This window comes from Monodelphis domestica, chromosome X (genome assembly GCF_027887165.1).
Source record: "Monodelphis domestica isolate mMonDom1 chromosome X, mMonDom1.pri, whole genome shotgun sequence".
NCBI classification, from domain to species: domain Eukaryota; kingdom Metazoa; phylum Chordata; class Mammalia; order Didelphimorphia; family Didelphidae; genus Monodelphis; species Monodelphis domestica.
Window position 1 is genome coordinate 10,524,556 of NC_077235.1, and position 13,941 is coordinate 10,538,496.

The 13,941-nt window shown below is 47.3% G+C and overlaps 1 protein-coding gene across 3 annotated transcripts in view; it reads right to left on the reverse strand.

Moving 5' to 3' along the window:
• The window catches only part of LOC100009905 (chromatin target of PRMT1 protein-like), a 40,756-nt gene that overhangs the window by 2,258 nt on the left and 24,557 nt on the right, over positions 1-13,941 (reverse strand). For all 3 annotated transcript variants that reach the window (XM_056809760.1, XM_056809758.1, XM_056809759.1), the window contains one exon: positions 45-179. The gene's annotated coding sequence lies outside the window, so the exon portion shown is untranslated. The remainder of the gene's footprint in view (positions 1-44; positions 180-13,941) is intronic.

Sequence of the window (13,941 nt, forward strand, 5' to 3'; positions counted from 1 at the left end):
CACCGCCGAAGGGCTCAGCAAGATCCCCAGGGGGGTCTCCTTACCTATGCCAGAATCTGTTCGGTGTTGGTGACTGAGGAGAATCTGTGGGCTGAAGTCCCCAGGATCCTTTAAGGCCTATCGAGATCCGTTAGGGTACTGGAACCGAAGGGTGAAAGGCCCGAAGGCCACCACAGCGTCTGTGAAGAGAGAAGAACGACTTATCACGAGGTGTGGTAAACCGTCTTCTCCCAGCATCCCTTGCCTGCCCTTTATTTATAGGCTACTGAGCATGCGCGTGCGCTGTCACGAGATCGAATGTTGGGCGGAGTTGGTTGCCTAACAAAATGGCGTCCAGTTCCTAGAGTCCCCGGCTAATCCTCAGCGGCTAGAACCCCCACCCCACCCCCACCCCACGGCATACATTTGATTTTTGTTTGGGGGAATTCATCTTTATTTTAGAAGAATTGTGCTCTTAAGTCACCTCTCAAATGCATCTAATTGAAGAAACAACAAGAAAATGGGTCTGGGATTGAATAGGAATAAAAGTTAAAGAATCTCGATTTTAAAATAAAACACTGCATTAGCCCGCATCAAAAATGGAGGACTATATGGGGGACATTTTTTTAAACATTTGGGGCCAAATGAATGAGAACCAGAGGAAGTTGATTTCTGGATAGATAGTAAGGCCATTTTGTAGTCAAGTCCAAATAGTCCTCTGTCACCTACTGAGCGGGTGGCCCTGGGCAAACCCCTTGATCTGTCTGTGACCCCAGAAAAGTTCATCGGTAAGCTGCAGGGTGTTACTATGGGAAGTTCCCTACGCCAATAAGATCGCAGACTGGGACACATCTCTTGGCCCAGGGGTGTCTGCATGGGGACTTGGACTTCCATTTGAATATTCCCAAGGATTTCCAAGGAGGATTTTTGACAGAAAGCAAACAGCGTGTGTGAGTATGCCTTTTGTTTCATGTTATTTTGTCTGCAAATCGGAATTAAATTGGAAGTTCATTAAAGAAAAAGGCGATGCCTGGCTCTTAAAATGCCGTCCAATTGGAAGGAATGATTTGCCAGTTTTTTTTTCTAGACAAATGGTGCAACCGCGTTAGAAAATCTGGCCCCAAAGGGTTATTTGCCAAAGGGAATTAATCGAGGGAGATCCCCTGTCCACCCCAGCACTGCCTTGTGCACAATTCAGGCTCAAGGAGCCCGACTCTCTGGATGTAAGAACTCCTTGCAGGGATGCCACATGTGACCGCCCTGCCTGAAAGGCAGGTCTGTCCTGTCCTCCCATAGATTCACAGTGACCCGTCTAATGTGCTGGGACCTTCCTCCTGGTCTCTTGACATCACAGACACCCACCCGTCCTCCCCTTTGTGCACCAACCAACCCATTTCCTTTTTGTAAAGTCACCATTTAACCCGTCCCCTTAGCGATTCTTTGTTTATGAAGTGTTGCAGCGGACTTACCCATGATGAACCTCTTGGGTGAGTCCCAATTTTTCTTCTTCAGAGACTAGTGTTTCATGATCCATAATCATACAACAACACGCACACACTAGATACTTGTCAGAGAATTGAAATACCAAATTGAATACCTGTGAACCTCCTTCTATAAAACCCATTAATCATGCGTATTTGGGCAAATTTGGGGTTATATTATGTTAGTGAGACAACCACAATGACCCCAAATAACAGGCAATTACCTTCTTTTATCTCACTAAAGGAGCAGGTTCTGGTAGTTCAGATATTTTCCCTCCACAACAAATAGATCTAAATGATTGCAACAAAAGAGGCAGAATCTGCCTTTGTCTCCCACTTTACTCAGAGGCTGCGAAATAAAGAGGAGCTTTTCTTCACGTTGCCTGCACAGAGGAACTCAGCCCAAACATCTACAATAGGAGGAGTTGAGGCACAGCTTTCCCAGCACAACACAACAAAAGGACCACCCAACCAGGCCCGGAATCTTCTTTTCTGTAAAAGCCAATGAGTGGGAAGCCTGAATAAGCCCCTCTAGATTTTCCTCCTCTGACCCAGCCTCATTCCTGAGATGAGGGAGATATGGGTGACTGGACGCCCCAGTGGTAAGGCCTGAGAATGCCAATCTAGTATGTTGGAGATAGTATCCAGCCTATTGGGAGACAGATATGTGTGCACGTGTAGTCATACACTTATATAGGTGTGTGTAAGTTTGTATACATAGAGATGTATGTGTGCATCTATTTGTCTCTCTCTCTCTGTCTCTCTCTCTCTCTCCCTTTCTCTCCTTCTCTCTCTCTGTCCCTCTCCATCTCTCTGTCTGTCTTTCTCCCTCTCTCCATCTCTCTCTGTCTCTTTCTCTCCCTCCCTCTTCCTGTCTCCCTCTCTCCATCTTTCTCTCTCCTTTTCACTCTCTCTTTCTCTCTGTTTCTCTCTCCATCTCACTCTGTCTGTTTCTCTCTCTCTCCCTCTCTCTCCATCTCTCTGTCTCTTTCCATCTTTCTCCCCCCTCTGTCTCTCTCTGCCTCTGTTCCTCTCTTTCTCTTTCCTTCTCTTTCTTTCTCTCTCTCCCTCTCTCTCCATCTCTCTGTCTCTTTCCATCTTTCTCCCCCCCCCGTCTCTCTCTGCCTCTGTTCCTCTCTGTCTCTTTCCTTCTCTTTCTTTCTCCCTCTCCATCTCTCTGTCTTTCTCTCTCCTCCCTGTCTCGCTCCATTTCTTTGTTTCTTTCCCTCCCTCTTTCTTCCTCTCTGTCTCCCTCTCTACATCTTTCTCTTTCACTCTCTCTCTCCCTCTCTTCTTCTCCATCTCTCTCTGTCTCTGTCTCCCTCCCTCTTTCTCCCTCTCTCTGCCTGTTTCTCTATCTCTGTCTTTCTCCCTCTCTGTCTTTCTCTCTCCCTCTCTCTGTCTTTTTCTCTCTCCCTCTGTCTCCTTCTTTCTCTCTGTCTCTCTCCCACCCTGTCTCTTTCCATCTTTCTCCCACCCTCTCTCTGTCTCTCTCCCTCTCTTTTTCTCTCCCCCCTCTCCATTTCTCTGTCTCTTTCTCTCTCTGTCTCTCTCTCCCTCTGTCTCTCTCCATCTCTCTGTTTCTGTCTTTCTCTCTCCCTCTGTCTCTCCCCATCTCTCTGTCTCTCTCCCCTCTCTCTCTGTCTCTATCTCTCCATCTCTCTCCCTCCCTCTTTCCTCCTCTGTCTGTTTCTCTCCCTCTCTTTTTCTCTCCCTCTCTCTCCTTCTCCCTGTTTCTCTCCATCTCTCTGTCTGTTTCTCTCCCTCCCTTTCTTCCTCTGTCTCCCTCTCTCCATCTTTCTCTCTCTCCCTTTCACTCTGTTTCTTTGTCTCTCCCTGTCTCTTCTTCTCTCTCTCCATCTTTCTCTCTCTCTCTCCCTCCCTCCCTCTCTGTTTCTCTCTGTCTCTCTCCCTCTCTCTTCTTCTCTCTCCATCTCTCCCTCTCTCTCCTCTCTCTCTCCCTCCCTCTTTCTCTGTCTGTTTCTCTGTCTCTCTCCCTCTCTATCTTTCTCTCTCTCTTCCTCTGTCTCCTTTTTTCTCCCCTCTCTCTCCATCTCTCTGTCCCTCTACCTCCCTCTGTCTATCTCCATCTCTCTCTGTCTCTCCTTCTTTCTCTCTCCATCTCTCTGTCTCTCCCTCTCCCTCTCCATCTCTGTCTCTCTCTCCCTCTCTCTCCATCTCTGTCTCTTTCTCTCTCCCTGTCTCTCCATCTCTCTCTGTCTCTCTCTCCATCTCTCTCTCTGTCTCGCTCTCTCTCTCTTACCCAGTGGAGAGCTAGACAGATACATAGACTTACTCATACACATACCTAGTATATATATACATATCCCTATTATAGCTGTGTAGCCACATATTATATATTTGTATATGGAGGGAGGTACTACGTGCATCAAAACTCAGCAGGGAGCACCTTGATGTGACTTTATTTTAAAGGCCACTTGCCTGTTGCCTTAAAAGCTATTGAATTTAAACTTCTGGTTTCTACAGGAATGCCTGACAGTGAATAGAGTGCAGTCCTCATTCCCGTATTTTCTAGCTGTGTGACCCTCAGTTTCTGCATCTATAAAATGGGGTTAATAAATAACACCTAGCTCACGAGGTTAGTGCCTGGCACACAGTAGGTGCTTAGTAACTATTGATTTTGTGAAGGCCAAATTTCTGCAGAGCCCTTTACCAATGTGAAAGCACTCTGTAAATGGCCCCTTGTTACCTCATTACCTCCTCTCTTAATTTCTGCCTTCCATGGAATTGTTATGCAGCTGGATGGTTTTTCGCCCCCAAATGATCCCATCTTTGGCTTTTTTCTCTCTCTTCTTATTTACCCTGTTCTGAGTGGACTCTAAAGTGGGTCATCTGTGCCGATTGTGTTAGCAGCCATGAGAATGTTGTAAACAAAAAGCCCTTTTGCGCAGGCAGGCAGGCCTCGGTCCCTTCCAGTGTCAGTTTTTCTGCTCCCCCCAAAGCCTCAAGCAAGGGAGTCATGGACCACCTCTGGGCTCCAGCTACTTCCTCTGAGAAAGGGACATTGCATCCCCATCTGAGAGATCCTTTGGAGGGTCATTCGTGGGAGCAGGGTGCTTGGAGATCTGCGGTAGACAGTGCTCTGGGCAGAGCAGCTTTGCTGCGGTTCAGGGAAAGCGGGCCTTACTTTCCCAGAAGACAAAGAACCGCTTACTGTGCCATCCCACTCCAGGGAATGCCAGGACTTCTAGCAAGCCTTGCTCTCCAGCGATCTCTATGGAGACGGGGAAGCCAAATTCATATCACTATATTAAAAAATGAAATATGATGGGAGATGGGGAAGCAGGTGTAGGCTTTCGGATGTTGAAATCCTGAGAAAGTGATCTGTTGTCTGACATTGAGGGTAAAACAAAATAAAATCAAATAGCAGCAGCTACCGTAGCTCCTGAATATTTTATGGGATTCGAAATTTAGCCTATTTATATATAATTTCTGGGTACGCAGCACAGCTCGAACCTCTAGTCGTGTGATAGACCAGAGAAATGGGCCAGGGAAGAAGCAAATCTGTAATAACTGGGAGCAAGGATTTAAGGTGGGCAAGTGCTCCAGCAATGCTGCTATCTTAACTGGCTTTGGGTTCATGGGAGAGGCAGGATTTGAACTCAACCCCTGATTCCAAAGTCAGATTTTTGCCCCCGTACTCTGCTGCCTCACCCAAAACACCATCCAAACTTCAAAAAAGTTATGAGCTATATCCAAGAAGTCCCCCTTTTACCCCACTCAAGAAATCTAGTGGTCTAGGGAAAGGGTATGGGAATGCTAGCTTACACAGTTCTGGTAGATGGACCCAGCTCAAGGATAACCGCCCTCCCCCCCAACGTCCACAGGATGAGGTGTCCCCGTCTGTCTTGACTCACATGTGGCCATTTTTAGGAACCCGTCCTTCTGGGTCATGTCACCCGATCCTCCAAACACTCCTGTGAGCTAGTTACTACAGCTGCCCCTCCAGTTATTTCTAATATGACATATTTTGGGAGGCAGCTGGGTGGCTCAGTGGATTGAGAGCCAGGCCTGGAAATGGGAGGTGGGTCCTGAGTTCAAACTGACCTCAGACCTTCCCAGCTGGGTGATCCTGGGCAAGTCACCTAATGCCTATTGCTTAGCCCTTCCTGTCTCAGAGCCAATACATAGGATTGATTCTAAGATGGAAGGGAAGGGTTTGAATCTTTGTAAATGACCAAAGGAAGTAGAGATGTTTAATAGAAAGAGAGGCCATTAGGTCTTTCTGGAAGGAATCATTTAGGCTTCTCGGAAATGTAATGGGAAGCCTTGTGAAGGTAGTGAGCTTCCAATCCCTGAAAGTATTCATTCAGAGGCTACATTGATCACCTGTCAGGAATATTATTGAGGTCTATGACATGGGCTTAAGATCTCTAAGATCATTTACAACTCCAAGATCCCTTGAGTCTGTCATTCTGTGATTCAAGATCTGATGTTTGGAAAACTGGAAACCAGTTGTGTTCCCCACCGCTAGCTACCCCTACCAGCAGCAGCAGTGCCATGTGGCCCAGTGGCAAGAGTGCTACATGTGGACATAGAGGACCTGTGTTTGAATCCCAGTTCTATTACCTATGGCCTGTCGGACCATTTTCTGATCACAATCTGCTGTATTTTCTCCTCTCTTTTTGCCTTGTGACCCATAAGCCCTTGCTTCATCCTCACTGCAATTTCAGTCTTCCTACCCCTGAGTTCTTTCTCAAGCCACATCCTCCACTAGCTACACTCCCCTCCCCTTCCCATCATGCCCTCTTGGGGAACAAGCTCACCTCTGCATTATCCTCTTTCGTCTTGGCCCCCTTGCCCTCTCGCCATATCACCAATTATGCCTAACCATCCCAGCTTTGGATCATTCCCACCATCAGTTGTCTTTGCATCTACAGACATGCTACCTACCAGGTTTAAAAAAATGACACCACTGTTCTGAGTGGGTCCACAGTGCATTTATAGTTCACAAAATGAACTAGGCCCTCCCCACTGCCCGGCAGTCCTGCTATACTTCCTTTATCAACTCCCTAGCCTGTTCTCCACAGCGACTCTTCCAAGCTTCACCCTTCCTCAGGCTTCCTGTGGCTCCCTTTCTCTCCTCTCTCTCAGCTGAGACACTTGCCTTCAGTGTTACAGAAAAGGGCCTCTGTTTACCATTGCCTCTCCTTTAGTCCCCTTTTCCTCCCTCTCCTATCCCTCAGGTGCCATTTGCCCTCTCTCCTCCCTTTATCTCATGTCACACAATGAAGTAGCTTTACTCCTGACCAAGACCAGCTCCTGTATCTGCCCTTTACAACTGGGGTCTTTCCAGCCTTTTTATCCCTCACTCTCCCCAGTGTCATCTGGGATCCAGTGATCCTAGGGGCCTCCTTGCTGTTCCTTCTCTAGGCGTTCTCACTGGATGTCCTCCTTACCTCCCAGCTTCTCTGACTTCCCTTAAGTCTCAGCTAAAATCTTATTTTCTCTGAGAAGCCCTTCCTGATCCCCCTAAAGCTAACGCCTTCCTGCCATTAATGATCTCCAAATTCGACCTGCACAGAGCTTGTTGGTGTCCAATCGTTTACCTGTCATCTCCTCCATTAGACTGGGAGCTCCTTGAGAACTAGGATTGTGCTTTTCCTTCCGTTGGATCCTCAGTGTGCCTCGAACCCAGTAGGAGCTTAATAAATGGGCCTCAATTTCCTGAGCTATGAGGTGTGGAGAGTGCACAGGATGACCCCGAGAGCCGCTTGCTATTCTAAATCTATGATCTTGTTTTCTTTTTCTTAAATCCTTACCTTCTGACTTAGAATCAATACCAAGTAAGGGCTAGGCAATGGGGGTTAAATGACTGGCCTAGGATCACATGGCTAGGAAATGCCTGAGGTCGGACTTGAACCCAGAATCTCCCATCTCTAGGCCTTGTGCTCTACCCATTGTGATACCCAGCTGCTCCTAAATTTATGATCTTCCATGTGATTCATGCACAACACTGAGACTTTTCTAAATGAATGGTGAGGAGAGAACGCAGCTCAAGGTACAAGGAAGGCACTGCCTTTAAGATATGGAACCTATGATTAAAAAGAAGCCCAACTCAGAGAGACGAGTGACCTTTGTAAAAGCAGTAATGGGATATTTTAGTTCTTTCCATCAGGGCCAGAACAGATCTTTTTAATCCTAAAAATGGATTAGAGGAAAAATGATGAGGGGCTTTTAAGAGGGCCTCAGTGTGGTCTGGATATGGATGGGAAGAAAGGCATGATGGTCCTTCAGAACGAAAGGAGGACAAGTGCATCCTCTACGTGGAAAAATTCTGTCTAGACAATACCATGTTCATGTGTGTACGTGGGCTAACTTCAGTGCTTCTCCTTGCCTCCACTGTGCAAATTCTGGCTTTGCTTTTTATGTGTTGCGCCCCCTCTGGGATTCCTTTCCCAAGGCCCATGCACGGTAGGGGGGTGAGGTCTCCAGAAGATAGCTGAGTATTCCCTCAGGGCCGAGAGGTCCCACTGAGGAGTTGGGCTCTGTAGGACGGTTGCTCAAGATCTCTTTTCGGGGTGTTCCCCATGGACTATCAGCCAGATTAAATGAGCTTTCAAAAAAGGGGTTTACTAAGTGGGCACAACAAGGGCAGTTATTACAGAAGTGTTTCCCTAAACTAAAGCGTCTTCTCCCCTGGTACAGACAAGACCACGAGGGACAGTGGGCTCCACCTTAAAGAGCATATGTTGCCAAATGGCAAGTGACTACTGAAGTACGAGGGTCAGTGCCCTTGTAGGGTCCGAAAATGGAAGTTAGCCTTTGGTCTCCTTTCCAACTCCTGGAAGCCACTGGTGTTCCAGAGACACTCCTAGAGATCCCCGTGCTCCAGTGGAATGGCCGAAGGCTCTGATGGCTGTTTGGAGCTTCTTCTCTTGGGTTTGGTTGGTGGCACTCTCCCAATGCTACAATGGCCTGCTGCTGGAAAGCTGGAGTCTAGACTGGCTTTGCTGTGTTCCACACAGGCCCAAAGACGCACGTGAGTCTTTCAGCTAATCCCCAGATGTTTTCTGTGGGGCATCATCTGTCTTTATCCAGGGTCCAAGTGGTTTGTTCCCTTCATAGCTTAAGGATTGTTTGGAACCAGTTTCCCCTTGGACGGATTCTGGGTCTTCTGAAACTATATTAGTTGATTATTACATTGAAGGTAAAATCCCTACTAATACGTGTGTCCGTACACACACACACACACACACACACACACACACACACACACACACATTATATGGTACTTACTTGTCAGCATATGTGTCATTTCTCCCCCACCCTAAGTAGAATGTAACTTCCTAAAGAGCAAGGATTTTCTTCTGTTTGCCTTGGTATTTCCAGTAACGCAGATGACATCGTCCACATTGGCAGGACTCCGTAAGCATTTGGTTGCAATTTCAATAGTTGAACAATAATAATAATGCTAATAATGCTTTTTCATTCTATTTGAGCTGGCTGATGGAACACTGGGCTGGAGGACACTGATTTCACTTCCCAGAGAGGGGAGCGATCATTTAGCTGTTAAGAGGCCTCGGCCCGCCATCCTCTCCTAGCCACATTTTCCTAGTTGTTTTCATGCCTTCTGTGTAGAAACTAGCAGGCACTGTAACTCCTTCAGTACCCCAGGGCACCATTGAGCTCAGCATCTTGCTGGGTGACATGGGCAGTAGCGCTAACTAAATGGTACCCTGATGATCCAAAAGAGTAAATGAGGCTCCCAAAAGTGCTAACTTATTAGAACTGAGTCTCTCCCTCCCTCCCTCCCTCCCTCCCTCCCTCCCTCTCTCTCTCTCTCTCTCTCTCTCTCTCTCCCTCTCTATCTATCTCTCCCTCTCTCTCTGTCTCTGTGTGTCTCTCTCTCTCCTTCTCTCTTGTCCTCTCTCTCCATCTCTCTTTCTGTCTCTCCTTCTGTCTCTCTCCCTCCCTCCCTCTCCTTCTCTCTCCCTCTCTCTCTCACTCTCTGTCTCTCTCTCCTTCTCTCCGTCTCTCTCTCCCTCTCTCCATCTCTCTGTCTCTCTCTTTCTCTCCCTTGCTCTCTCTCTCCCCCCTCTCCATCTCTCTCTCTCTTTCTCTCTGTCTCTCTCTCTTCTCTCTGTCTCTCTCTCTCTCTCCTCTCTCCATCTCTCTTTCTCTCCTCTCTCTCCCCCCCCTTTTCATCCCCTTCTTTCTATTTTAGCAATACAGGAAATTGGTTTACTGGCTTGGGGAGAGAGGGAATATGGGAGTAGATAGATGATTGGCCTGAGAGCAGGATCTCGATTCCAGTTCTGCCTTTGTTCCTGTGGATAAGTCATCTCTTAACTTCTCGGTCTCCCAGTCACTCTGAAGGACTGAAAGCTATAGAAGAATTGCCCGTAGGCATCAGTAGAGGAAGTTTCCACACTGGGAGTTGTCTGTGCTGATGAAAGCAGTCCAGATTGCAGCCCACTGCTCACCCCTCCCAAATGACTCGGGGAAACTTCCCGTCTTCCCCTGTAACTGATGATTTTAAGGAAGGACTATGGCAGCAGCATTTTATGCAGTATTTATTATTTTTTTTCTAAAACTGCTCAGCTCTTCACACATGCAGATCCCTAGGTGGAGTCAAGTGTTTTGATGTAGGGTTGGCTGAGGTGAAGCAGTAGCTCTCATCAGCTGCTTGTCATAAATTATGTCTCTCCAACTATTTCAAAAGAGGAGAAAGAAAGTGGAAAAGGCTTCATTCAGCCCCAGGGGCAGGTAAGTGTGTTTGAGCCAGATGCATTAAAGAAGTCTCACCAAAGGCTCAAATCCAGCCTCGGCTGCTCCCCTGGGGAATGGGACAAGAGCTTCCTTGCTCCGTTCTCCCTTCAGCTTGGGGGTCTGATGGGAGCTGACCTGTGCTGGGGCCAGAGTGGCTTTCCTTGGTTTGTCATCATTGCTGCTAGATTCTTAAACTGAGACCCAGAGAGTCAGATGGAACACCAGAGGTACACTGAGTCCAACATGCTCATTTTCAGAGGACAAAATTGAGCCCCAGAGACATAAAAACACTTAGAGGGCACAGCTGGGTTGCTCAGTGGATTGAGAGCTAGACCTATCGATGGGAGGTCCTGGGTTCAAATCTGGCCTCAGATCCTTCCTAGCTGTATGACCCTGAGCAAGTCACTTCACCCCCATTGCCTAGCCATTATTATTTGAATAGAGTGCTGGGACTGGAGTCTGGAAAATCTGAGTTCAAATCTGGCTTCAGACAACTTTGTGACCCTGAGCAAGTCACTCATAATCACTGTCTGCCTCGGTTTCCTCAACTGTAAAATGGGAATAATAGTATTGTGGGTCACCTGGGTGGCTCAGTAGATTGAGAGCAAGGCCTAGGGACAGGAGGTCCTAGGTTCAAATCTGCTCTCACACACTTCCCATCTATGTGACCCTGAGCAAGTCCCTTTACCCCCATTGCCTGAACTCTTCTGCCTTGGAACCAATACACAATATTGATTCTAAGATGGAAGTTAAGGGGTTAAACATTTTTTTTAATTTAGAACTGGATAAGGACATCACGGATACATTGATTCCAAAGACTTCATTTAACAGGGGAAGAAACTGAGCCAGGGTCATCGAATCCAACACTCATTTGACAGAAAAGGAAACTGAGTCCTAGGCAAGTGATGTTATTGGAGGTTGCATTTGGTCCTAGGTCTGCTGACTGCACAGCAAGCAACTATTTCTAGTGTTCATGCATGCCATATGATCCATCAATGTTGTCCTACTCCTGGTGGTAGGATGTGTGTGTGTGTGTGTGTGTGTGTGTGTGTGTGTGTGTGTGAGCGTGCACCAGCATTAGGGTTTTGCTGATGGATTAGGCCCAGAAAGAGGAAGAGAACAAATGTGTATATAGCACCTACTATGTGCCAGACATTATGCTCAGCAATTTACAAATCTGATGGTGTTTGATCTCAGAGGGAATGACAAGTATGGCTCCCCTTCCAGGGCAACCGAAACGGGATCCCCTTTTTATAGAGTTGTTTTATTACCATCCTTGGGACGGGTGAATGGTTTCCATCTGTCTTATCAGCCCCACGCTGAAAATTGCCTTCAGGTTACAGCTTGGCATGTGAGCCCTCCAGCCTCGTAGGATTTCAGTTAATTACTTGACCAGATGATTGAGTTTTTTCCTTCTTTAAAGCATGTCCACCTTCAAAGATGACACATTGGTTTGCAGAGTGTGTGCCCGACCAAGGCGGCATTCTGGATCCCACCAGGGCCCTCCTGCTGACTTACAAAGGGAGTGAGGCCCGAGCTGCTGAGCGCCTTTCCCTGGGGGGAAGGGCTTGGGAATGACAGCCAGTAATTTAGCCATTAAGGTTAATATTCATCTTCCCTCTTTCTCTTGAAACTTCTAGGGCAAGCCGAGCAAATCGCTTATCAGGTACTTTTAAAGGTCATGTGCGAAGGGAAGAAATCCTCTCCCTCTCCTAGACAGCTCTTTGCCATCCCCGGCTGCCCACGGCCATCTCTCTGCTCTTTTCCTCTGGGTCTTTTGTTGGGCCTTGAGTTGGTTGCCAACAGACCTGTCTGGAAGGCAGTTCTCTCCGCGTGTTACTTTTGGCCTGATTAAGCCAAGTCTGAGGCCATCTTGCTTAACCCCTTCATTTTAGAGCAGAGAAAACTGAGGCCTGGAGAAGTCAAGTACCTTGTTTGAGGTCACCCAGCTTATAATTTCTGGAAGCCAGATTTGAACCCAGGTCCATTGACTCCAGAGCTGGTGCCATTTCTTTTTTTTTTTAATATATTTTAATTTTTAAATATTTTTCCATGTCTCCATGCTCCATTTTTCTCTCCCTCCCCCTTTCCCTTCCCCCCTCCCAGAGCCAACAAGCCATTCCACTGGGCTGTACAAATGTTGCCACTTGATACCTATTTCCATGTTATTCATTTTTGGTACAGGGTGATTTGTTAAGGCCTAAAGCCCAAGTTGCATCCCCATATATGTCTGTGACAAGCTTGATGGGGCTTTGCTTTAAATCTCACACCCTTTCCCCCTCTGCTTCATCCTGGACCCACTGGGACTTCTAGGTTGATAAGACCTGTTGAACTGAATGCCAATAGATGAACCAACCAGATACTTTTCGGACTTCCTTTGAGAAAAAACCCTGCCCTTACCAACAAAGGCAGCAGCCTGCCTCCTCAGGCCCTGCTGATATACCCCTGAAGGTGGTATGTTGTTATAATGAAAAGATCATTGGTTCTGGGGTCAAAGGACCTGGGTTCGAATCCTACCTTTGGGGCTTACTTCCTTTGTGATCTAGGGCAAGTCATTTCATATCCCTGGGTTTCCATTTGCTTATCCATAAAATGGGGGATTTGGACCAGAAGGCCTCCGAGGTGCCTTTGGGCTCCAGATCTTGGATTTTCTGGCCTGGTTCCAAGAGCATTCCTGCCCCTTACTTAGATGTATGACCTTGAGTAAGTCACTTTTCCTCCTCTGGCCCTCAGTTTGCTCTTCTGTAAAATGAAGGCATTGGATTGGATGGTTTAGAAGGCCCCTTTGAGCTCTAAGTCTGTGAGCCTATGTTTCTTCGTAGTTCTGCCCCCAATGCCTGCTTCTCTCACTGATGATTTTCTGTGGCCAGACCCATTCCTTAGCTCCCTGCAGTGTGATTTCCCTGAATCAGGACTCCCTTCTCCTCCCTTCCCTTTCCTTTTTCTTTCCTCCTTTTAAGGAGAATGAAGGAATGAATGGAAGCTTTGTTTTGGGGACTGAGCATCTTTAAGTATCTGCTTTGTGCCAAGTCTGGTGCTGGGTACTGAGGACACAATGATAATAAGGAAGAAAGCTCCCAACCTGGTGGGCAGGGGAAAGGGCACGGCTTACATTCTACTGCAAGGATATGGCATACAGCATAGGATCATCTAATACTGTGCTACCTTGGGCAAATCCCTAAACCTCTCTGGGCCTCAGTTTGTTCATCTGTAAAATGAGAGGGTTGCATTTGCTGGCCTCTGTGGTCCCTTCTAGGTTGGGATCCATGACCCTTCTATGAGTGTATGCTTGAATGGTAAATTGGGGGAGTAGCAAGTTGACCAGTTTGCACGTAGAGGAGTGAGTCATAACTATGCCTGGCAAGTTAGGCCAAAGCCATCTGTTGAAATTCTTTAAAAAATGGCAAGTTGAGGGGGCATCTGAGTAGCTCAGTGGATGGAGAGCCAGGTCTAGAGACAGGAGGTCTTGGGTTCCAGTCTGGCCTCAGACACTTCCCAGCTGTGTGACCCTGGGCAAGTCACTTGACCCCCATTGCCTAGCCCTTACCACTCTTCTGCCTTGGAACCAATACACAGGATTGACTCCAAGACGGAAGGTAAGGGTTTTAATAAAAAAAAAATTTAATGGCAAGCTGAGGAGTTTAGGCTTGATTGTAAGGGCTGCAGGAATTCACTGAAGCCTGGTCCTTGAGCAAAGGAAAATGGGGCCGGATCAGTGCTTTAGAAAGATTACTTGAGTGTCCGTGTG